Raw genomic sequence first — 26278 nt, 5'->3', positions numbered from 1 at the left:
AGTAAGCCATAAAGCCAATGTCTCTACTTAGTCCATAATATTTTGCGTCTAGCGAAGTTATGAACTGAAAACATCCTATTTTTCTCTTTTGAAAGAATTGTCACTCACAGGTAATTTGGTGTTTGTGTCTTATTTTTCCATGCGAGTTCATTCGAGAGTGTAGTGATTGTCTGGTTTCACCTATGTAATTGCTACGGAGGCATTTAGTATACTGGTGAAGTACACAAGCACGTGCAGAACCTTTGGATTTTGAAAGGCACATTGAGGGGGGTGTGGACCATTGTAGTCAGGGGTGGACTGATGCACAGGCCCATGGCGTTCGTGCCCAGGGGCCCCAGCCAAGTGGGAGCACCTGAATCTGAGTGGAAGTTGGGAAAGGATTCAAAACCAGCACCAGAACCGTGACCATACCCCTCCTATTCTCCCCTGGGGACTCTGCCCCCTCGCCAGGTCAGAAGCCAGAACAGAACAAAGATGAAAGCTATCCAGGAAACCTGGGCAGAGTCCAGGGTGCCCAAGAGGAGCCCCCGGTCTGTGTCCCCACCCTCCAGTATATGCCACTACTGGTGGAACCTCTGGCCCAGCCTACTACCCCCTCTCCAAGGCCTGCAGAGAGACACTACAGAGAGAAAAGGTCCTGCCCTTGGTGGGAGGCAACAGGAAACCACAGCAAGGAAACGAAGTTAGGAGCTAGGCAGGAGGGCTCCTCTGGCACAAATGACGTTGCTACTGGCCCAGCCTCAGTAGCCAGTGCACTCTGCCCAGGCTCACTCAGTGCCCACGCCCATCTCCCACTGACAGGTTGTCCCTCCTGCTCCTGGTGACCCCCAAGTGCTGCCTGTGCTTTGTACCTGAAGCAGCAATCACAAGCAGCACCACTCCTCCTGTTGCCACTGGCTCAAAGCTTGCCGTTTTCGGCTGGGGGAGGCAATGCCTCCCACCTCTTCCCCAAACTATGCTCATGCTATCATTGTTCCAAGAATGCCCAAGGCTACCATGGCCTTGTTATAAAGTGCACAGTCACGCACTCCTTGATTCTCGTCTCCTTACACCCCCAGTGTGTGGGGGACCCAAATGTTATTTGTGCTCAGGGCCTCAATAAATATTAACTTGCCTCTAGTTGAACCTCTGAAATCCCATACTCTCTTGTCCAGCAATATCTGTATTCCGGCAAGACCATGGATGTTGCTGGATCAGACAGCCCCGGCATTCAGGAGTGCAAACCCTGTCCATAGGGAGCCGTGGCGAGCAGGGCAGGCAAGGCCCATCCCCATGCAGCTCTGGCCAGCAGGGCAGCAGCAGGGCAGCTAGCAAGCCCCATCCCCGGGGATTCTCAGTCAGCCGGGGGAGAAGCAGGGCCATGGTGGTTGGGAAGCTCTGTAACCAGGAAGCCACAACAGGCCAGAGCGCAGGTCCCAGTCCTGCAGGCTGGAGCCCAGTAGCAGTGGAGCGGGAGTGGAGCCAGCTGCAGGGAGAGAGAATGTCCTGGTAGACCAGTGGCAGGGAACCTCCCCCGATCCAGCAAATTCACACATTTGGGATGGGTCAGGTCCCGAGGGTACCAGACAAGGGAGGTGCAACCTGTATCTCTTGGCAGGTTTTGCATCTATTGTTCTGGCAGGATCTGTTTACTGTGTAAGTTTACTAGGAGAAAAAAAGAAACCACAAGAATTATACCAACTTTTCAAAATCCTTTACATGTAATAGTTATAATACTTTCTCTGATGATTGAGTGCAACTTAAAATGTCTTACGGGTACTACAATCCGGGTCCCAGCCAGCTCTTTAAATAGCTCCCTGCTGGCTTTGCTGCTGCTTAGCCCACTCTTGCCAGAGCTGCATCCCAGGGTGCACCCGCTTCCTTTCACCTCTTTATGTTTTAACTTTTGTGATTGTCAACACCACTAACCCGGTTATGTCACTTATAAGGATGGGGAAGCAAGAGACACACATAATGGCTTCTCTACCATCTGAGGACTCCCCAATGTTAATGCTATACTTGTTTGGCTAGTAAGCCAGACTTGCATTGTTAGGACAGCACAAGACTGCCCTAATGCAATGGGAAATTGGCTCAAGTTCCCCATGGGAGTAAAGGTATTACAATTATAGCTTTGAATGATAACTCAGTATTTGTCATCACAATCCATTTGCAAATATATTTTCACTGTACCTTTGTTATCACTCAGTCTTTGCTGCTTTTTTTGTTCCATAAGTGAAACCATGTTATCAGTGGCTACAAGAGCCAATAGAGCTGGCTATCTGCAATTCCATTTTGTCTAATTATATGCCACAGATCAGCCTCTGTATCACAGAGACCTTACACTATTCCAAATTTGCTGAGCAATTTCAGTCGCAATGAGTCTTCTAGTTTTTAAGAAATACTATGAAGTTGAAAATATTTGAGTATTGTGCATACCAGCCTATAAAAGAGGAAACAGCTATTTAATGCTTCAAATGTTGTGCTTGTTGTGGTTGGTGAGGTTCGTTTGCTTTCTAATGCTTCCCCCTAAATATGTGCCAACTTTAAAACAGTTTCTTTTTTGGAGAAACCACAAGCATAAAGAGGGGGGAAGGGAGACTCATCTCTTTACAAGTACTGATCAAAGCTGTACATATTTCCTAGTCCTTTTAAAGTAAAAGCCAGAAGTAAACAACAACAAACTCTAGATAAACACTTCATTTTTAACAATGTTAAGTGATCACTACTCACAGTGCTAATGTTACCAACTGAAAGAATACTTCTTTGGTCTCTGCCTCTGATTTTCATTCCAAGTCATGTGGACTCCATGTAACTTCTTCCATAAGCCATTGCTCTTATGGGAGAGCTTTTGAGAACTGATTAAAAATGGTCTGTTATGCATATACTAGCACTCCTCTTGGCTGAAATCTGTCTCCAGCTGCCAACCACATCCCCCCATGTGACTCATCTAACAGTACTCTTAACCCTTTTTTCCCCCAACGTAAGGGAACCCTTTTGTCACTGGATCTGCAGAAGTTTAGCAATCTGAAGCCTGTACATTTTCCAAGCAGAATTCTGTACTATAAAAAAGCATTAAATAATGTATATTATTCTACTAGATATTTTAAAGAATGTGTGTGTCCATGAGTCCATTTGTTCAAGAACCCCTAAACAGTAAGACCTAGGACCACCAAATTTGGTATGCAGCTTCCTCTTATCATAACTTAAAACAAGATCAGCGTTTGATTGCTACAGGACAATGGGATGTGCATGGAATGCAATTGTTTTGCGACGAATGGAAAAAGGGGGGTATGGGAAGGACAGTTATACTTGTGGATGACCACCCCAACTTTGTTCAGCAGCATGGCCTCCTCCATCCCTGCCCCCGGCAAGGCAATGCGTCCCCCTGCTTCACTGCCCCGGGGTGGCCCCAGTCCAGGGCAACCCTGGGTAAGTCTTCTAGTTCTCACCATATCCTACAATTCCCCTTGGCTCCGAAGTCATGGAGATCCACCCAAATCCAAACAAAATTCAAAAGAATTCTAAAAACTCAATGAGTGAGAGTATAAAGAAATAAGGTGAGGGAAAGGATACGGTTCTTACAACAACTTTGAAACCAGGGCTGTTAAAAGCTTAAATAATCAATTTAAGAACAAAAGCTATTGTTTTTCCTGAAGTACTGTGAACTCTAGCTCTTCATCATGCCTTCCCTCTGCTTCTCAATACCTTTGAAAAGGTGCCATTACCAACCATTTTGAAATGAGCCTCCTGACCCAGTTCAAATTGACTAAACACAGCAAAGCTCACACTACTGCTCTGAAAATATCAGATAGCGATTTGAAGATGGGGCTTGCACTGAAGATCAGGCTCCGAAGCCTAGAAGTCCACACATCATCTATTTTTAGATGACTTGTAAAAGCCTCACTAGTGGGAGTCTGTTGACTTAGGCTGGGATGTTCACTCCAAAATGCTGAATAGACATATACATTAGGAATGTCAATGTCTCCTACAATATTATTGCCAGCAAGCTAAGGAAATATGGATTGGATAAATGGACTGTAAGGTGGATATAAAGTTGTCTAGATTGTCAGGCCCAATGGGTAGTGCTCAATGGCTTGATGTCTGGTTGGCAGTCGGTTTCAAGTGGAATGCCCAAGGATTGGTTTTAGGGACCGTTTTGTTCAACATCTTCATTAATGACCTAGATGAAGGGATGGATTGAACCTTCAGCAAGTTTGCGGATGACACTAAGATAGGGGGAAGAGGTAGATACATTGGAGGGCAGGGACGGGGTCCAGAGTTACCTAGACAGATTAGAGAATTGGGCAAAAAAAAAAAAAAAAAAAAAAAAAAAAATCTGATGAGGCTCAACAGAAGAATCCCAAGCATTGTTACAGGCTGGGGACTGACTGACTAGGTAGCAGTTCAGCAGAAAAGGATCTGGGGATTACAGTAAACTTCCGATAATCCAGCACCTTTGGGACCCAGGGGGTGCCGGATTATCGGATATGCTGGAATATCAGGAGGTACTCTGGAAGGGGGGCTATGAAGGGTCTGTGGGGGGCTATGAAGGGTCTGGCGACAGGCCAGCTGAGGCTGAAAGCGGCAGTGAAGACTTGGGGAAGCAGTGGGGCAGAGCTGCTGGGGTGCTTCCGGGTTGGTCCCAGAGCACCTCCCCTCAACTGAGTGGTGCTGCGGGACCAACCCCGCAGCACCCCAGCTGCTCTGCCCCCGGCTTCCCCAAGTCAGCCGCTCGTCAGTTTCAGCAGCGGCACAGAGCAGAGCAGCTGGGGTGCTGCCAGGCGCCGAGCAGGAGGGTGAGGGGCAGCGCTGCAGGACCAACTGGGCAGCACCCCATCTGCTCTGCTCTGCGCCTCTTCCCCAAGTCCGCCACTGGTCAGTTTCAGCAGTGGCAGCAGCAGACTTGGGGAAGCGGCCGGAGCAGCTCCAATTGTCTGGAGCACTTCCGGGTTCCAGGTGGTGCCGGAGTATTGGGAGTGCCGGACCACTGGATGACGGACAATTGGAGTTTTACTGTACAGAGAAGCTGGATATGAGTCAACAGTGTGCCCTTGTAGCAAAGAAGGCTAATGGCATATTAGGGCGCATTAGGAGGAGCACTGCCAGCAGATCTAGAGAAGTGATTATTCCTTTTTATTCGGCACTGGTGAGGCCACATCTGGAGTATTGTGTCCAATTCTGGGCCAACCACTACACAAAGGATGTGGACGCACTGGAGAAAGGTCCAGAGGAGGGCAACCAAAATGATTAGGGGGATGGAGCACTTGACCTACAAGGAGAGGCTAAGGGATTTGGTCTTATTTATTCTGCAGAAGAGAAGAGTGAGGGGGGATTTCATTAGAACTTCCCTTCAGGAAGTTGAAGGCTGCTTAGAAAACGGAGAGAGGCTATTCACAGTAGTGATGCATAACAGAACAAGGAGCACTGGTCTCAGGTTACAGTGGAGGCGGCTTAGGTTGGATATTAGGAAAAACTATTTCACTAGGAGAGTGGTGAAGCACTGGAATGGGTTACCTAGAGAGGGGGTGGAATCTCCATCCCTAGAAGTTTTTAAGTCTCAGCTTGACAAAGCCCCGGCTGGGGTGATCTAGTTAGGGTTGGTCCTGCTTTGGGCAGGGGGCTGGACTCAATGACTTCCTGAGGTCTCTTCCAGCCCTAGGATTCTATGACTGTGTAGTCGGCTACACAATTAACCGATAAGCCTGGACTTATCCGTTAATCCTATTGACTACAAACATTTCCCTCTCCTCTCCCCCCCGCCCCCCCCGGGCTGCTTTAGAGGCAGCAAGGGAGGGGTGGGAACTAATATATGTAGGAAGACAGCTTTTAAGGTAGCTCCCCACATGTTTCCGACTTCATGGAGCCACCTCCCCCCTCCTACAGAGCCAATAGGTGGAGGCAAGCAGGAGCCGATGCTTGTGGGGAGCCAGCTTAAAAGCTGACTCCGTGAGCACTGGCTCCATTGGAGCCACCTCCAACTCCCATGCTGCTGCTTTTGATAGAGAGGCAGGAGTGCAGGGAGTGAGGGGGCAGGCATGAGTCAGAACACATGGAAAGTGGCTTTCCAGTAGGCTCTCCCCATATATCAGCTCCCACAGAGCTGCCTGCCCCTATGCTGCTGCCTCTGTCAGAGGCAGTGGGGGGGGGGGGGCAGGCGGGAGCCGATGCTTGAGGGGAACCAGTTTTCAGGCTTGAAAACTAGCTTCCTACATGTACCAGCTGATGCCCGATGCCCCTCCCATGCTGCCGCCTCTGTATCAAAGTAGCAGGATGGGGGGAGGGGACAGGCAGCTCCGGGGGAGTAAGTGCACGCTAGGAGCCAACCAAGGTGGGTGGTGCTTGACCGTACTAAAATATTACATCGCTGCAGACAACACTGATTTCTGGTGTGTTCCTATAAGAAATATTCCTGTGATGGATCCATTGTTTTTTCATCTGTCAATTCCACAAAAGGCTCCACAGCCAGTTAAAAAATAAAAATAAAGGGCCCAACGGACATCCCTATCTACCTTTGTGTAATTCACAATTGGGATATTTAGCCACATTACACCAGTCCAAGAGCAGTTATCCATTGACGTAACTGGGAGCCAAACTCCATTGAAACAGAAAGTTCCATTCTATTCCATCAAAGGCTTTCCCTGAGTCTACTGATAAGAGAAATTGATTTCCCCCGCCCCCCACAGCTGGCATTATGGATGATTCCAAGTACTCTCAGAAACACTGTCTGACATTTGTCTATCTAGTTTGATCTGGATTAATCACAGAACACCAGAACTGGAAGGGACCTCGAGAGGTAACTGAATCCAGTCCCCTGCCCTCATGGCAGGACCAACCACTATTTAACCTGCTCTTAGATATCTCCAGGAATGGAGGTAATATAATCTGAGAGCATAGACTGTACTTCTGCTAGTATTATACTAGTTAGTATTTTTGCTAAAATACTTGTCATAATTCAGAGATATAGGTTTATAAGAACACGGTAAAATCCTTTTAATCTTTAGAGAGAACCATCGTAGTCGCTTAGGTTATGTGAGTTCCTCCCATAACACAACGGTTTTTGAGGCACCTCTCAAAGAATCCACTAGAGATGTCAATGTGTAGTCGACTGTATGATTAACCCCGCATTTCTCAAACTGTGGATCCCGACCCCCTGGGGGGGTCATGAGCACCTTAGAGTGGGGTCGCACTATCACAAAGTTTGAAAACTCCTGGATTAATCAATAAGTCTAGTCAGTTAATCTGGCCAATGACACACCTTTCTCCCCTCTTGCTACAGCAAGGGGGGGGGGGGGAGAGAGCAGGAGCCAGTGTCAGGGGGAGCCAGCAGAAGAGCCAGATCCCACCAGCACCAGTTCCACTATCAGAAGCAGCAGCAGTAGAGTTGGTGCAGGGGAGGCTGTCACAAAACAACCCGTGTCTGTGGGGGATCCGAGCTCTTCGTAGACAGGCGTTACTCCTCATCCCGCAGAGCAGCCTCTGTCCACAGTGAACCTGGGCCCGCTGAGGGTATAGGTTGTTTTGCGGTAGCAGACCCTGTCCACGGTGGTCCGAACTCCCTGCAGAACAGCCTCTGTCAGGGTGTAGACACTACTTATGCCAATGGAAGGAATCTACCTCCTTGATGGGTGGTAGCTAGGTCAATGGAAGAATTCTTTCATTCGGTCAGCCTAGCACTGGGTACAAAGGGGATTATGTCATTTTATGCTGCTCTGGGGGTATGGATTTTTCAACCCGAGTGACAATTATGCTGAACTAATTTTCTTGTATAGACCAGACCTTAGTCATCAGAATGTCACTAATTAGTATGCTGCAAAAATAAACATCAAGCAATAATTATCTGAGTAGTACTACATAAATACAAGCAGTGAATACAGTTTTAGAAACTAGCGAGAAAAGTTGTAGCTGTCAAGTAATAAACTAGAGTGCAGGAGATGGAGAATGATCAAGGAAAAAAAAAAGAAGATTAGATTGCATGTGAATCTAATTAGCTCTAGTGATATAGGTCATTACTGTTTTGCCTAGACTCACTTTTCCCCTTAGAACTCTTCCCAATCAATTTTAGGGCAATGATTTTCATTTTGACCCTTATTTCCCTCCCCCCCACAGCCACACTTCATATTTCTAAAGTGAACATTCTACCAACTCCATATCGCCAAATGCTGCTTATCCACAGAATTGCTCTCTTTGAATGATTTTATAGATGAGCAATGAAGACTATTACAGCACTTCTCCCAAAGCATACATGTGAAAAGGGCAGGGATTATGAAGTTTTGAAGAGCTCTACTAAGCATGTGCTTTGGGAGCCCAGTAAAATGACATACCAAAATAAACTTCTATATTAGACGGAAATTAGTTTGTCAACACATAGGGAGAGCTATTCAAAAAAACCAAAAACATTTTGTTGGAGGAATCCTTCACTTTCTGAATATTTCCTTTTGCTCTTTGCACTAATTTGAAGGAATTAACCACTATCCTCCCAAAGTGAAGGGGGAAGAGGAGATGAGCAGCGCTTTTCTACCTACTGATAAATAAATAACAGATTTTCTCAAAAATATGGTTCAACAACTCCCTTATCGCTTTCATAGTGCCTTTCAAAAAGCCTTTTCCTCAAGTCAAGAGACTGAGGCTTATGCATTTGACTGGGTTCTGACCAATGGTAAAAGCATTTCCAAACAAACAGTCATCTCTGTATACAAGCTAGAGTGTGCTACCCATACATTTGAGAACTGATCTCTTCCTTCTCACAAACTATAACTATTTTTAAAAAGAGCTATACAGGCAGTCCCCGGGTTACGTACAAGATAGGGACTGTAGGTTTGTTCTTAAGTTGAATCTGTATGTAAGTCGGAACTGGCGTCCAGATTCAGCCGCTGCTGAAACTGATCAGTCTCAACAGCGGCTGAATCTGAACGCCAGTTCTGACTTACATACAGATTCAATTTAAGAACCCCAGGCTCCGCAGCTTTGCTCTGCTTTGCTCCCCGTCCCCCTGGTCTGCAGACCAGGGGGACAGGGAGCAAAGCGGCGGAACACGCGGGCAGCGGACAGCCCAGACACGTCTGGGCTGTCCGCTGCCCGCGTGTTCCGCCGCTTTGCTTCCTCTCCCTGGTCTGCTGGAGACCAGGGAGAGGGAGGGCCCCGTTCGTAACTGCGGATCCGACATAAGTCGGATCCGCGTAACTCGGGGACTGCCTGTATTGCACAGAAAGATCATTTATGGCTTGTTGGGATCTTGCATTCAAATTTCAATAAAAACAGAATCTTAATTAAGTGAAACCATCAGCAACAATGTTGACAAAGTCAGACAAATTACAATCCAACAATTCTCATTATCCACTTTATACGCATTTCAGTGAGGCTCAAAACTTCGTCAACTGGAAATAAAATCTGTCTAGTGGCACAAAGGAGTTATAACTTGCTATCTGGAGTAGGGATCTTAAATATTGGTTAATTCAATAGTTGATTAACCTCATGAATTCTTATTGTTAGTCGACTATTCTATAGTTCCCAGGCAACCTCTCTCAGGGGGAGGAAGAGGGCGGAGAGGAGGAATCTGAGCTCCCAGACCCAGCAAAAGCTGGAACTGAGCCTGGCTGCCTGCTCGCCTGGCTCCTAATACACTTTAAATGCAGAGCTGCAGTAGGGGTAAGTCAAGGAGCCAATGCAAGCCGGGGCTGATCTTGGCTGCTGGCCAACCCACTACAAAATTTACTGGTGGATGGGAAGGGGAAATGTCTATAACAGTAACCTATATGTTTTTGCTTATCGGTTCATCAACTATACAGGCAGTCCCCGACTTACGAATGGGTTACATTCCGAACACCTAGTTGTAACTCAATTTGGTCATAAGTCAGAAATACCCTTAAATGCGCTGCCCGTGCTGTTTGAAAAACTTGACGTACATGGTTCTCAACTTGAAAATATTATAATGGGGTTAATGGGAGGTTGGCTGTAAGTATGGATGGTCGTAAGTCAGTGTGTTCGTAAGTCGGGGAGTGGCTGTACTATTACAACCCTAATCTGGAAGACAGGAACTTGAAGCGAGATTTAACATTCATATATTTTACAAAAAGTTCCTGATGTGCAATATAAAAATCTGTTCACTTTAGGGAGTACACAGGAGCTCTCCTTCAATTCTTTTAAAAATAAATTGTATAGATACATATTTATGTAGTCTGAAATTGCAAACAATTACTCCTCCCTCTATAAGACCTTGGCTTTTTTATTTGGTCAAGTCTGATCCACTTTTACACAAGAGGACAAAGGGAGGCGGTCACCTTCTAGCAGCCTCTAATGCATCCATCAAAGTTTATGACAGTTAAGTGAATACATCAGGAATTTTCATATTATACAAATTATGCTATTTGTAAAGTTTGCTAGAAAGGAAGCCTTTTTAGGTTCAAAAGCCTTTGTGAATTAGCCATTTTCTAGCTCATCTTGTTTTTCATTTAATAGCTGTATTGGCTCTCAACATTCCTTCTTCCCATCTACATTATAATCTAAGCATAAGCATAAATCTGATTCTCAGCTTTCAACTACCTAATGTTTCTAACATAATGCACAGCTCCTTACCATTGTTTGGTGCTTAAGAATTCAGAGCCTAGATTTGTAGAACCAATACTGGGATATTGGAAACTGCGGTGAACATTTCAATGCAATACTTAAAAAAAAAAAATGTTCATTGGGGCAATACAGCATTTGTGTATTCAATTATTTTAAAAATGCAATGTGTTAAAGAACCACATTCTCACCTTACCATTAAGTATAACATGCATGATGACTAGAACTAGAGATGTTAGATAGCAGGTAATAGAATATGAATTCTTAGTGGTTAAAGGACTATTCTATAGTCCCCAGAGGCAGGGCCAGCAGCCAGTGAAATTCAGCCCCACACCCAGATATCTCCCTGCCACCTCACGGGGTGCAGGGTGCCAGGTGGGAGCCATTCTGTGAGGGAAGCCAGTTTAAAAACTAGTTTCCTTCACAGAGCAGCTGCCTGCTGCCCTGCGCCACTGACTCTGATACAGAGGCAGCAGTGTGGGGTGGCAGGAACCCATCCACAGGGAATCCGAGCTCCCTGCAGACAGAGGCTGCTGGAGGTGAGGTGGTGGGGGAGGCTGCTGCTGCAAAGGCACTTCTGCCCATTGTGGGCCCAGACTCGCTGTGGACAGAGACTGCTACAGCAGCAGCAGCCCCTGCCCGTGGGGAGCTTGGACCTCCTGCAAACAGGGTCTGCTGCTGTGAAGCAGCCTCTGCCCATGGCAAGCCAGGGCCTGCTAATAGAGGCAGCAGTACGCAGGGGCGGGCAACCAGGGTGCTGGTGCTTGGAGGAACAGGGTTTTAAGCCAGCTCCCCCAGCACCAGCTCATGCTCCCCACCACTCCTTGCTGTCTGACATGGGGGGGGAGGGAAGGTGGGAGGGGAGGATGAGAAAGAATGCAAGTAGTCAAGAAGATTAACCAATGAGCCTAAGCTTAATAGTTAATTGTCTACTCAACTACTCTTTCACATCCCTAACTATAACAGCGTGCAATATCCTTGATTAGGAACTGAAAGTCAAATGGTGCCAAGGAACAATACTTTGGCCCAGATCAGTACAATAAAAGCATTCATTGGCAGCTTTTCAAAGGGACATTATTAAGGGCCAAAAACAAACTATTCCACTACGTAGGAAAGATAAAAAGTATGGCAAGAGACCACCTTGGCTTAACCAGGAGATCTTACATGATCTAAAAATAATGTGAAAGTGAAGCCGCAGCTGAAGCAGTTATTGCTCATTAGGGCCCAGTTGGGGGCTACATAAAGAAGGGATCCTGAAGAGAGCGGTGAGGACTTACTCTGGCTGGAAAGCAGGAGGGACCCAGCTGCCTGGGAAGCAGGAGGCTTCCTGGAGCTAGAGCAGTGCTGGGGAAGGAAGACAGAGCTAGAAAGCTCTTGCCAGGCAAGCTCCCAGGCTGCAAGGCCTGAAGCATGGTCTGAGGCTGCTAGGGCTGCAGAGAGGCAGCCAGGGTAGGCAAAAGCAGTAGGTTCATACCCCCTTGCCAAGCATGAGTGGCATTTCAGACTGCAGTTTTCCCCTGAGGCAGTGGGTCAATGAGGCCAGGAGGGTATAGGGGAACTCGGTGTTCCCTGGGAAGGGAGAACCCTGGAGTGCAGAAACTGATAAAGACCCCACCCCCCAAAAGGGGGTCAAGAGACAAGTGGGTACTGCCGTAGGGCAGTGTCCTGAAGAGGATACTGCAGTCTGTATGTGATGCGGGTCCAGAAAGGAGAGTGAATTGAGGACATGGGGAAACACTAGCCAGAGGGAGGCATCCAGCAAGCAAAGAAAAGTTAATTCCCAGAACTACCAGCAGGCGGTGCCATGGCAGTGATTCCGCTCTGTGATGGAGAAACAGTAACAGGAAACTTGGCAATGACAGAGGTACTTAAAGGCTTCTTTGTTTCAGTTTACACCAAAAAGATTGATGGTGACAAGATGCCTAACACAGTGAATGCTAGTGAAAATGGGGGAGGTTAAGAAGTTAAAATAAAAAAAGAACAAGTTAAAAATTACTTAGAAAGGTTAGATGTAAGTTACCAGGGTCTGATGAAATGCATCCTAGAATACTCAAGGAGCTCCTAGAGGAGGTATCTGAGCCTTTAGCTATCATCTTTGAAGTCATGGAAGTTGGGAGAGATTCCAGAAGACTGGAAAAGGACAAATATAGTGCCCATCTATAAAAAGGGAAATAAGAACCCAGGAAGCTACAGACCAGTCTGTCACATTACCGAATTGGAGGGAAGCAGCCAGATCGCTGCTGCACCCCTAGGTGGGGGTGTTGGCCCCAGAAATTGGTATAAAAGGGAGCCATGTGGGGTATTGAATGGGAGCTTATTGTTTGCTGATCTTATGTACGCTATTTATGTGAGTGTATAATGTCTGTGTGTGTAGGTAGGAATCTGTAATCTGTGTGGAAGCTGAATATTTCTCTGAATGTGGTTAAGCATTGCTATGGACAGGCTGATTAGCCAGGCCCTGTAGGACAATGGCACTTGATGGGCCAAGGACACACCCAAAGAATGGGGGCTGTCACCTGAGAGCAGCCAGCAGGAAACAGAGATTGGCCTCTGACCAGGTGACCTGCTGCATACAAGAAGAGGCCAGGAAGGAGGTATAAAGAGGCCATGTGGTCGATGCCATTTGGTTCTCAGCCCAGCACTTCATCCCAGAGGCAGCATTGCAGGGATTGAAGAGCCTGGAAGACCTGTGAACCCATCCTGATGCTTAGGATGTGCAACAAGAACTTTTAAACCAGCAGCTGTAACATCTCTGGTAGAGCCTGCATCGAGGACTGGGAGATTCGGTGCATGTAATGTACTATTCTTTAACAACCTTACTCTCATGCTTTTCTTTCTTGCGATAATAAACCTTTAGTTTTAGATTCTAAAGGATTGGCCCAGCGTGATTTGTGGGTAAGGTCCAGAGGGTAAATTGACCAGGGATCTGTGGCTGGTTTCTTGGAACCCGACAGAACTTGTTCGGGGTAGGTGGGATTGGGTGCTAGGACCCCCCACCTGTGTATGAGGCCCGGGGCCATCTGGGGCACGGATATTGCTGGGGTGTCGGAGGGGTTTTGCTCGTGAGGCATCAGGCAGGCTGCTGAAGCGCTCTGTGGGACGGGTTTGTGGCCTGTTTGGAGAGGTCACCAGTCTGTGGGCTGTAAGGAGCCCCGGATTTGAGCAATTCGCCCTGAGCGGACGCCCTCAGCTGTGCCCAGACACGGCCCGGTCCGTCACAGAGTCAGCTTAACTTCTGTGCCAGGAAGATAATGGATCAAGTAATTAAGAAATTCATGATGTTGTGCAGCATGTTCCCCGTGGAGGCCATGTTCAAAGGATCCCACCCACAGGCTGTGTGTTGAAGCCCTGCGTAAACCCAAACCACACCACGGGCCACAGGTCACATGCGGCCCACGGGTTGAGTAGCCCTGCTTTAAGTTAGGATAAGAGGAAACTGTATACAGAATTTGGTATACAAATTCTCTTATTTAGCTCTTAGCTCTTATTTAGGAGGAGTTCTTGAACAGACAGACAGTCTCTCTCAAGTATATAATAGATGCTGTTCAGGGGTTTGAAAAGAAAACACATACAGAGCCACATAAGTTATACCAATAGAATGCTGTCTTCATGGATACGTATGTTACTGGGAGAGCTTCTCCAACTGACGCAAAACCCATCTCCACAAACAGCAGTAGTTATGTTGATGAAGGCACTCTTTCCTGCCAGCACAGAGTGGCTACACAAGCAATCTTAAAGAGTGCAGCTGCACTGAGACCACTGTAAATTCGCTAGTCTAGACATGGCCTTACTCACAATGAATAGCACCTTACTCCTCAATCATATTGATTTTGATGCAACTGCTTAAAGAGAGTTTAAAAGCAGCAAAAATCTGGTAGTTAGCAGTATTATCACCTAATTAACGTCTTGTCCATGTTTCCACAGGCTATTGCTAGACATAAACAGAAATTATTGATTTCTAAGAGCAGAAATGAATTCCAACTAAAGGATATAAAAATTAACAACGTTAGTTTGTGACACAGGAGCTAAATTCAGTCTTCATCTAAAGTAGAGATAAAGGGAAACAGCAAGCTAATAATGAGAATAAATCAAGTTTCATTTAACTATTTTTCCCCCAACATCTGCATTCATACATTTATTAAACTATACCATTAAAAAAGGTTAAATATGCACTTTACAGATACCTTTAGAAGGTATGTGAATCCTGTGCTGCCTCTGAGTTCATATATCACCATCTCATTCAGGAACTACCGGGGTTCAATTAAGCTAAGGGGAGATGAGCATAATTTCTCTACTTAACTTTCTTGGACATACTTCATGAACACTGACTCTGAATAATGTCCATACCTCTATCAATACAAAAAATTCTAGACCTACGTTATTTTATACATACTGTTAATGCTATATAAAATTTTATGTATGAATACATTAGTAGGTTTGAATTAGCTATTTTATTTTACAATATGTTTAAGAAAATACTCAAGAGCTAAAATACAGGAAAATGACAGACCATGAATTGTCGATAAATGCTGTTCTGTGTGCTTTAAAATAGTAGCATTATCTGTTACAAACAGAAGAAAGAAAACCTTGAACTCAGGCCTTAAGGCACAAAAAGCTTTTCAAATTTTTTAAGTTGTCTTAACCTTTGAAGGACACTGGATGTAGCTGCAGCGTTCTCATATAAAAAAAACATTGGCAATATTTTTACAAGATAGTTGTAGATAGGCCACAAAGAAATACGACTCACCAAAAACATTTTTCTGTACTTCAGACAATGCAATCTATGCGCCAAAATATTATTATAATATTTTAGTAAGAAAAGTTAATTTTAGTTACAATATCCACTGAAAGGACATTTCGGGGAAAAATTTCTTCTAAGATTTATATAGTTTAAGTTATGTACAGATAACACACGTGCCTGCTCCAAGGAAGATAGCAAGTGCTATGTCTTATAAATGATCTTTGCTTTTGTCAGAGGAATTATTCAGTCAAAAATGACCTTAGACTCTCCTTGAAGTGTAGCAGAAAGCACTAGAGTATATTCCCAAATTACTGCAAGGACTGGCGAAGTGCCCAACTTTCAGTCTTGTGCTTAAGTAGGACCTATCTACTTCTCTACCTCACATCCTCTCTCCCTTTTTACACCTCTCAAGCCCCTAATCCCAGCTCAGAATGTTTGATGTTGCAGACAAATCATATGACCCATTTTTCCCTTGATGGCTACTGTATTGTGGCTGTCTGTTAAGCTATCACTAGGAAGGTAATGTTACTAAGAAGTAGTAACCAGAAAAAGTTCTCGTTGGTATTTAAGGTTTTTTTTTTTTTTTTTTTTTTTTTTTTTTAAACATTTTGACAGAAGAGACTTTCACTGCCCATGGTCTAAATTAATAAAGCATAACCATTATGCGTCCTGAGATTCAATGATGTTTTAAAATATCTGTAACTCTTCACTAATTCAAATTCTCTTTCTTCTCCACATGTCCAGAGCTGAAAAGTTTCTTATTAAAGTAGAATTAAAATCTGAAATGTTACAACAGTCTCTTTATATTGAAAGTATTTCAGAACCATGTTTTATTATGCAAGTTTTTAGTTCTAAAGTTAAATTATCTTTTAAAAGTTTTGAATGCCAAGTACTCCTCCAGTTCTTTCAAACTTGTGAAAACAGAAGTAGTCAAAATTAAGAAAGTGGGGTTTGTTTGGCATTACTGACATACAAGTTTTATATAATTCTAAACGGTGTTTGTTACTCCAAAGGGTTCAGTTAATTTATCTAAAAAAATTGCACTACTAAAATAATTACAGAATACTTGTAAAGTTTAAGGAATTTTATATTATTGCTGTAACTGAAATTCTCCAGTAGGGCAATTGTAGTTTCTATTTTACATATTTTGAAATAGAAGAAAAATAATTAAATGGTTTTGTGTTAAAATTGGACTTGTAGTATCATTCCCTAAAGGCTTCCTGTTTTGTGTAGTAATCTTAAGTACCACTATTAATTTTTTACAAGGTGAAGCTATTTTTATGCACAATCCATCACCAGGATGAAGTTAATGTCTTAGTGAAGCATAAACATTTATCCAGCACAAACAGCAGGAAGCCATAAGAAACATAATGGTTTTAGCACTGAAGTGAATTAATTAGGATTGTGCGCTATTTCAAATCATACTGTGCTGTTTAATTAAAAGGTTAACATAGATTTTTTTTTAAAAAGAGCCACCTTACCCCTTGTGTAGATTGAGTGCATGTCCACAAAAAACAAAGGAAGCTAGTAAAAATGTACAAAAATGTACAGCACTAGTGTAATTGTTTTGCTGTTCAACCAATATTACTTTTAATTTCTTAGCCATGCTTTCCATATAACATTTTTTCAGGGAGGTCAGAGAGGGAGGAAAATGTCTTATTGAGATATAACCAACATTCAATCTCTCTCTCTCTCTCTCTAGGTCCTCCACAGCAGTGGTTATTTAGTTTACTCTCTTTGTAGTTCTCATTTGTGCCTTCACTCACCTTCTCAATACAGAAAATGTAATGGGATTAAGAGATTGTCTTCCCCCCCCCCCCTCCCCTCCCACATACTACCTTGGGGCATCATCTATTACTATAAGTAAATTTATACTTCCACTAAACTGACTAATAACTTTATTCTACTCCCAGTAATTTTATAGTCACGTATAAACTGGAAAGAAAGTCACTGAAACAGGACCCATCATTAGGCATGGTGAAATATACAAATCAGAATTCACCTATTGGTTGTAAAGGCAATCAAGAGCACATTAACGAACATTAAGGGTGTGAAAGTCTGGGCTCATTGGTTAACCTTCACAGTTACACATACACAAGGGGAGCCAGCTTAAAAGCCAGCTCCCTGTGTGTACTGGCTCTCGGGGAGCCACCTGTCCACCACATGTAACCACTGAAAATTTCAGCATATACGTGGCTAAACGTATTTTAACATCTCTAATTAACATGGTGATGAATGTGAAGAAACATCTGTAAAAAGACAAACTAAATACTACAATTTTACGAGACTAAGACTGCCTACTATTTTTATGCCTTTGATTCGGACTGCAATTCCAATTCGGGCACATACTGCACAGCAGATTTAAAAAATCCAAGAAAAAAAATCTCAATTCTAGTAGGAGTATCCAGGACATTAACATAACATGAACTGAAAGTTTGCTGTAATTGACAATACACCCAAAAGATCTCACTGTTTGTTTTTTTTTAAATGTTGTGCAGTAGATGTTCAAGTTTTGTTGTTGTTTTAAGTCACAAACAACCAAGCCAATTAGGCATGAAGCAATTCTCCAAACAGCGTCACTTGTGGAATTTAATGTACTCAACCTACACACACCCATATACTCTATCATATCATTTGAGAACGTATTTTATGTACCTTTCGAGCAGGTCTGATGTGGAACTGTCAAGTGGTATTATAAGCCTTTAAATGAGGTGAAACAACAGTACCCAAAATGCCAAAGTGTCATTTTTGCAACATAGCTATGACTAAATTTAATAAACAATAAAAACTGTAAACAACTTAAAGTGGTATTGGTCAAAACTTGATGTGATGTAGTATCGTCAAAGCTACCAAAACAAATGCGTTCGAAGACATTGTATTGGTTTTGCATGAGCAACTATTTTTTAGCAGCCGGGGGGCTGGATCCACTGGCTTAGTGGGCAACATCTGGCCTGGGGAAGCTGTCTTGCCCTACTCCCTCCCCAGTGTAAGAGATAGCCAAATAATAGTAACGCTACTGTAAGCAACACTATGGATATTTACTATTTAGCTATATCATGAAGACATCATAGTAGTTAGAACTCTGTCCTATACTAACAATATGCAATAGCCAAATGATTATTATGGCATCTTCAGTGCTTGTGGTCTCAGACTAATTAAAATTTTTTTTTTTTTAAAGGACAGATTTCCCTCCCCATGCCAACTGCATCACTTCAAGACAGAAAATCCTATACAGAAGGCTTCATATTTGTCCAGTTAGGACATATCTGCTGTAACAGAGGCATCCGGGCACCCTTGGGACCTGATCAGTGCCGAACCAGAGAATTGGCTGAATCACACAAGGTCAATATCATCTAGCAGCATTACCAACACTTCCACTTCTTACTGGGCTCTTACAAGACATTGGGGGTAAATGAGAGCTAAATAACAGCACACAACACCAAGTGCAAGGACTAGCAACGGTAAAACTTTATGGGACTGCAGGAAACTTGGCTATACCCACGATAAGTGGACGTCCAGCTAACTAAAATCATGCCAGACCACAGACATTGCCAGACCAGAGTGTGCTGGACTAGAGAGGTTCAACTTGTACACATAAACAAAGTCTAAAATGTTGAGGGTGAGCACATAAGATCCTATGGACTGCATGCAGCCCGTGGCCCACAGGCAGCCCACCACTGGTCTAGTGCAACCCTGAGTTCTAGTGTACTTTCTACACCCAGAAATTTTAACATTCAAATCTCAATTAAAAATTTAAATTTCACTTTAAGAGCTCAAGTATCAAGTGTGCACTGAAGGCTTTAACTTTTAAATAAAAGCTCCGCCTTAAAATTATTGTTCTTCCTGTTATAATTCATGCAAATTCAAGACTTTTCATTTGCTACTATAGGAAGCATAATTAGTAAATATATTCTATATATTTAGACTTCATCTTAAACAGGAAAAAAAGGTGCATGGGTTAATTACCATGTTTACACTACAGGCAGTCCCCGGGTTACGTACAGGATAGGGACTGTAGGTTTGTTCTTAAGTTGAATTTGTATGTAAGTCGGAACTGGTACATATTGTAGGGGAAACTCTAGCCAAACATTTTTTTTAGTTTTGGATAGCATAGGGAAAGGTTAACTCCCCTCTAATGTTTGTTTTGCTGTCTGTTCCCCTGTTCAGAAGATTTCACATCTATTTCTGTCCCTGTGACAAACTCAGGACTAAAGGAGTAACTCATCAAATACCAAACAGCTCTGCACCATGCTTTGAGCTAATAGCTTTATTTCCACACACCACCCAGGGTTCTAGGAGGAGGGTCCTTTTTTTGCTAACACAATGAGGCCAGCACTTTGTTTTGGTGGAGTCTTTGTTTGCCCAGGGAGCCCAGCATGTATAGGGGGAGGAGGGGCGGAGAGGCTGCTTTTGTCTGCTGTTCGGCAGCCTGTTGCTCAGGGGAGGGGGCAGCCTGTTGCTGGCAGGGGGGTAGGGGGGAGGCGTGCAGGATGCGAGGCCGCGGGGGGGGGGGGCAGCGGGCGTGGGGAGGCACTTTCCCTCTGCCCGGCAGCTCTGCGGGATCCCTGTCCCTGTGGCCAGCTGCTGCAGGCAGAGGCCAGTTGGAGCCAGCCGAAGAGGAGGAGGAGGTGGATTCTAGGACCCAGGTGAGCTAGCCCCGGGGACGCTGCTGCGCTCCGGGAGCCCGGCATGTATAGAGGGGAGGAGGGGCAGAGAAGCTGCTTTTGTCTGTTCGGCAGCCTGTTGCTCAGGGGAGGGGGCAGCGGGCGTGGGGAGGCACTTTTCCTCTGCCCGGCAGCTCTGTGGGACCCCAGTCGGAGCTGGCCCGAGGAGGAGGAGGATCCTAGGAGCCAGGTGAGCGAGCCCCGGGAATGCTGCTGCGCATGTGCGGGAGTTGCCTCACCCCGTTCGTATCTAGGGATCCGACGTAAGTCGGATCCACGTAAGTCGGGGACTGCCTGTATAGCAGCGACAGCTGCATAGCTACAGTGGACTTAATGTAGATGCTTCCTACAATTGATGGAAGGAATTTTTCCCACTGATGTAGCGGATGCAGTAGCTGGGTTGATGGAAGAATTCACTTAAGTTTTAGCTGTACACCAGGCCTAGTACAAAGTAAAATCATAGTTGTACAATGTTGTAACTATGTTGGGGTCCCAGGATACTAGAGACACAGTTGGATGAGGCAACATCTTTTATTGGACCAACTTTTGCTGGTGAGACTCATGAACTGGTACTTAAGGCCAGAGCAGACTATCATGATTATCATCTAGTCTGGTCCCTGAACATTGCAGGCCACAGAGCCTCACTCAACCGCTCCTGGTTGTGTTACTGAAGTCCTTAAATCATGATTCAAACACTTCAAGTTACAATAGTTTAAACCTGCAAGTGACGGAGGCTGCAGAGGAAGGTGAAAAACCCCAAGTGTGTCTGTTGAGATTTACTGTGGTATTTGTCACCACTAAAACAACAAAATTGAAGATTTAACTTGCAAAACAATAGAGAATTAAACCTGATATGTTAAAGGAATGATATACTATGAAGAGTGGACTAAAGCAGAGATTCTCAACTTGTGGCCCGCTTGTGGCCCAATCAGCAAGCAGTTGCAGCCCATATAACACTCAGTTCCTTGCAGGTAGTGTGTGTATATATATATATATATTACGTGCATGTGATCCACAGAAAACAAAGAGTTTCATATGCAGCCCACAGTGGAAAGTAGGCTTAGAACCACTGGACTAAAGTATATTCCAAATGTATTAATATGTTAAAGTCAGCTTGTATCCCAAAAATAGACCACTAATTTATTTTTTTTAAATGCCTTGGAAAGGGGTCAGTTTCCAGCATACTGTTTTAAAACAGAAATGTTTGTCAGATCTCTAATGTTACAACATGGTCTGCTTCACATATATTCTTTAATATGCCATTTTTTGTACCTATTTTGAAGTATGAACTTACAGCTTAATGGTGGATTTTGAGCAGTCTTGATATCTGCATCTGTATCTTTCAGTTATCCATTTCCTTCTTACAAACTCCCCAAATATTGATTTCACTATGAGCAACCTAAGTTGTCAAAGTGAGTAGCAAATCAGAGAAGTCACACAAACCCTCCAAATACATGAAAAAGAGCAGCAGCCAGCCAGCCACCTGACACTTCTAAATGGAAAATAATGCCAAAGGCTTTTAAAGACAAGATAAAGTTAGATTAGAAGAGGGGCAAGTGCAATAGTTTCCAGGCCTAGAAACTTAAAACAAAAAGTCTACATTAATTTTTTAAAGAGATCAAATACACAGCACAAAATTTAAGTTACCTAAATTTAATGTGTGAGCAACTGGATGCAGGAAAATACAGTCACCAGCTATTCAACAATTGGAGCTTTTTCTGCTACCTTCATATATCTGCCTGAGTAGACAGAAATCAATGCAGAAGAGGAAACATGCTAGAGTGATTAGTGAAAATTAATCTGCTTTCATTAATGTAACCATCACTGTACCAGATTGGTTTTTAAATCTTTGCATAAAGTTATTACAGATGCTTAAACAAAAACATGAACAGAAGTGACAAAGGAAGCAGAGACTGAACATGAAAAGCAGAAATTCTACAAGTAACAGCCCATCACAAATTGACATTTGAAACATTCAGCCTAGTGAAACAGAAGAGATAAATAGCAGCAGCTTCTTTGTCTCGTCTGTAGCAGACTGCAAGCACTTGAAAGCACAAGCTGTCTTGTCTACGTTTGGTGAAGCAACATGTACAGCTATTTATTAATAAGCCATCACCGCAAGAGACCATTCGCTTGCGTCTCTGGTCTGCCCCCATCTTTGCGTGAAAGGAGACCAAGAGACTCGCAACCTGTGAAGGCGTGAGCCAGAGACCAGCGGGTCAACCAGTATTAATAACCCAAGTGCCACAAGGAAACACACGCGCGCGCGTCCTCTCCTAAAGGAAAACACGCGCAGGCCCTGCACCGAACTCTTCGCGAGGCGATGGGCAGACAAGCCGCGGCTTAAGCTGCCGGCGCCTCGGCTTTCCCCATCTAGCAGGGGGTTCGCTGCCGAGCCGCCTGTCGGGGCGCTGTGCGGGGGCGGCGCTCCCAGACCCTGCCCAGGCGGCAAGCGCCTTGGGGCAGAGACTCTCGCGCTCTCCTCGCTGCCAGGAACACAAGGCGACAAGCCCCGCACGGCACCAGCGGTCAGGCCAGTACTCGCCCTGCGATGACCCCGGCCGGCCGGGCTAGGCAGACAAACCCCAGCTGCCGGCGCAGCCAACCCCGCCGCCCGGGCGCCCCGCATGGGCGGGCAAGCCGGGGCAGCAGCACCCGTCGGGCAAGGGCGGGGAGAGCTCTCGGACTCGGGAGGGAGGCCGGCCGGCACCTCCCCAAGCTACCGTTACTCGGCGGTTCCAACCGTCCCAACGGCCAAAGTCTCCCATCCCCGCCGGAAAAGTTCCCTCCGCCCGAACGGCCGCTAGTCAGACTCACCCCTCCCGCCAGCGCTGCCGCAGCTCAGGAATCCGCCTGGCCCGCACCCGGAACGGCGCTGTTCTCTGACTTACTAGCCTGGGGGCTGGCTGGCTGGCGGCGAGGGGGGAGAAAGGGAACGACCCCGCCCAGGCTGGCCCTGCCTGGCTGCTGCGTCAGCCAATCCCGAGGCGACAAGCATCACGCTAGCCTATGGGATTGCAAAGAGGGCGGGATTTAGAACGGGCTCCCTCCCCTTTTTCCACGGGCTGGGGCTGTCCTGTTTGACGAGCGAGGGGAGAAGAGGGAGGAGGCGGTGTGTGGGCGGGGATAAAGGCTGTGGGCGTGGTTTCCAGACTTCTCTCGACATCTGATTGACAGCAGAGCCTCTGTCAGCAGAGTCTTCTGGGGTCTGGGGTGGTGGGAGTGTTGTTCCCGTGCGCCCGCTGGTGCAGCTGCTCTGCGTCGCTTACAGTGTTAGCACTGCACGTGGGCTTCATAATCTGACCTGTCAAGACACCGGGGCCGGGGGCCTTGACAGTGCGATGCTGGGCTGCCTGGTGCACAGAAGAGGAGTGGAGAGTGCAGACTTGCAGCAGCGGTTCAGCACTTCACATGATGGAACCCATAAACATTAGCGTCTTTGACGACCTTAAGGCGTGGATTTCAGGAGAACTAATGGAAGCAAATCCTTTACTTTCGCTTCACTCTTAATCAGAGACAGGCCCAAACCACAAGATGGGATCCATCATCCAAGCCACCCTGGGGATCCTGCTTTGAACTGCCAGGCTCCCTCTGTACAATATGTACCACTTTCTCCTTTACTAACCCTTCTTAAAACTGGCTAGTGTATGTAAAATAGCAGCTGCTATGGCCACACACCCCTTCCCATGTTGGTTTGCCTAGTTCTGTTGCTTTTGGTAGTGCATTTAAATCAGGGCAAGTACTGTGGCTATGAAATACACTTAAGTTGTAATGCAAATGATTAATAACCAAATAGCTCTACACTCCCTGATTCCATTCAGGAAACATGTCATACTCAGATAAAACATTATTGTAATGAAATTTCAGGAAGAAATGAAAGAGCTTGATCTACTTTAAGGACTGATGCTTCCTTTTTCGGATACAACTTGGCAAAAACAAAATCTACTCAAGATTAAAAAAAATTGTCTCAAATTTAAAACTCATAAAAGTATAGACAATTTCCATGTATTAAAAACCCCACTAAGGACCAATAAGCCAGAAATGTGTTAATTTAAATGTTAAATCAGCATTCAGGTACATTTGTGAGGTAGCATGAACAGCCACGTATACTTGTATTCCTGTTCTTTATATCTTAGCCAATATTTATAATTGTTCAGAAATAAAAATAAGGATGACAATGTAGGCAAATTATTACTTAAAGTGATCTGAAGTATCAGTTATACAATACTGACAAATAGGTGCTCATAATGGAAGCACTAACAGACCCTTACACTAGAGCATTCAGAAACCTGAGAACCCTTCGCCTTTAATCTCTTCCATTTAAAAAGAATAAATATTTAATGTCGATCAGTGTTGTCAATTATTATGTACATGTGCAGTGTCTTTTTATCAACCCCCTGGAAGCAACTGTGATAGACTATTTCAACTTTGTATCAATTCTAAATTAGGCTTTCTTCAATCTCAGATATTCTCATTACAAAACCTTCATTGTAAAAAAGAAAATGTACTTCTCTTTTACAAAGGAAAGATTAAGTGATAAAGTCAATCTGTGTTGTTACAGTGGTGAAGAACAAGAAAAAAATAATTTTTGTACATGGTCATTTCTTTTTACAAGTAACCATTTGGATTGTCATGCAGAATTATTTTAAAATAAAATTGAATTCAGTTTATCATTTGCAAGAGTGCTATGAGGACTAAGTATTCACTTTGAAAGAATAAGGATTAAATGAGACACTGTTATTAGTGCAATTTTACACATAATGAAACTAAGGCATAGAGATTTTGACTTGCCAAGAGTTAAATGATAATCAGCATCAAACCCAGCATTATAACTCAGGATTGACACTTACTCCATCATGCTGATTTCTCAAACAATTATTCAATTCAAAGCCCCGTCATTATATTTCATATGGACAATATCAGTGGGTGAAGTACACCTTATGTCTGCCTTAGTGGGGACCTCTGTTCACACAAACTCTGTTGACCTCAGCATATGTCTGAGATTCATGGCTCTTGTTGCTGGATTGGGGTCATAGCCAGGTGCAGGTCTTTCTGTATTTATCTATTCATATCTTAGTTGTTGAACTGGATATATGCTTGTATGTCTTGACATAAATACATGTAGAAGTATATAAGCCAATGCATGCATCAGATTATTTTATATTTCTAGTAACATCTATGATTACTTTTAAAAACCTGTGCTTTTTTAAATATTTATGTCTCCTTTGCTCAGTTATTCATCCCTGCCACACTCTTAGGGCATGTCTACACTACACAGAAGATCTACATTGCTGCAGTCAATCTTCTGGAGTTTGATTTAGTGGGTGTACTATAGACTAGGGATATAATAGTGTAGTTGATTAAACAATTAGCTGATAAGCAAAAGCTAATAGGTTAATGCTATAGACCAGTGATCCCCAATGCATTTATGTGCGCCTGCCGAGTGACCAGGGCTGGCCCAAGCCCCTCTTGTGCCCTGGGCCCCAGGAGTGCAGCGCATGCACAGTGCCAGCCCTGGGCGCAGGCACGGCCCCGCCCCCGGGCTCCTAGCAGCCCCAAAAGGTTGGGGACCACTGCTATAGACTACACACATTACGCCCTCTTCCCTCCCTCCCCCGCCAGTAAATTTTTTAGCAGGCTGGCCAGCAGCCTGGCTCAGTCCTGGCTTGCAGTGGGTTCAGGACCTATTCCTGCTGCAGCTCTGCATTTAAAGTGTGTTAGCAGCTAGGGGGGCAGGCAGCCCAGCTCAGTTCCAGCTTGGACCAGGCCCGAGAGCTTAGACCCCGGTCTCCCCCCCGCCCCAGGTAGGTGCTGCTGCTGCTTCATCAGAGGCAGCAGCATAGGGCAAAAGGCAGCCGGTCTGTGAGGGGAGCTGGTTTTTAAACTGGCTCCCCTTGTGGACCAGCTCTTGCCTGCCACCGCATGCTGTTGCCTCTGACACAGAAGCAGCAGTGCGATGTGGCAGGGGACTTCCTCGGAGTGAGGCCAGAGCACACTGGCTGCCAGCCCCACCACCATGGACTATAGAATAGTCGACTAACTGATAAGAATTCATGAGGTTACTAAACTATTCAATTAACTAATATTTAACATCCCTAATATAAACCCACTAGATCAAATTCAGAGGGCACCCCCATCAGCGCCACTAGTCCTACTCTTTGCAAAAAGTACAGGAAGCCGTCAAGAGCATTTGCTCCTGTCGACCTCCTGCCACGTGGACAGGGATTTAAGATATGTAACTTCAGCTATGTAATATCTAGTGTATCTTACTTGGACCTTCCCAGGTAGTATAGACCAGGCCCTAGTGTGTTACCACTCAACATTGTGAATTCAA

At 44.8% G+C, this 26278-nt stretch overlaps 1 protein-coding gene across 3 annotated transcripts in view; it reads right to left on the bottom strand.

Moving 5' to 3' along the window:
* The window catches only part of HYCC1 (hyccin PI4KA lipid kinase complex subunit 1), a 74475-nt gene extending 51561 nt beyond the window's left edge, over positions 1-22914 (bottom strand). For 2 of the 3 annotated variants that reach the window (XM_075922215.2, XM_075922217.2), the window contains exon 1: positions 22762-22914. The gene's annotated coding sequence lies outside the window, so the exon portion shown is untranslated. Of the gene's footprint in view, positions 1-2709; positions 3128-22761 lie in introns of those variants that run through there. The other variant, XM_075922216.2, reaches the window with a different exon arrangement.
* Positions 22915-26278: the final 3364 nt, after the last annotated feature.

Source organism: Pelodiscus sinensis, chromosome 2, assembly GCF_052426305.1.
Source record: "Pelodiscus sinensis isolate ZL-2025 chromosome 2, ASM5242630v1, whole genome shotgun sequence".
Lineage (NCBI taxonomy): Eukaryota > Metazoa > Chordata > Testudines > Trionychidae > Pelodiscus > Pelodiscus sinensis.
Note: the sequence above shows the minus strand (reverse complement) of the source record. Positions and strands in the feature narration are given on the sequence as shown.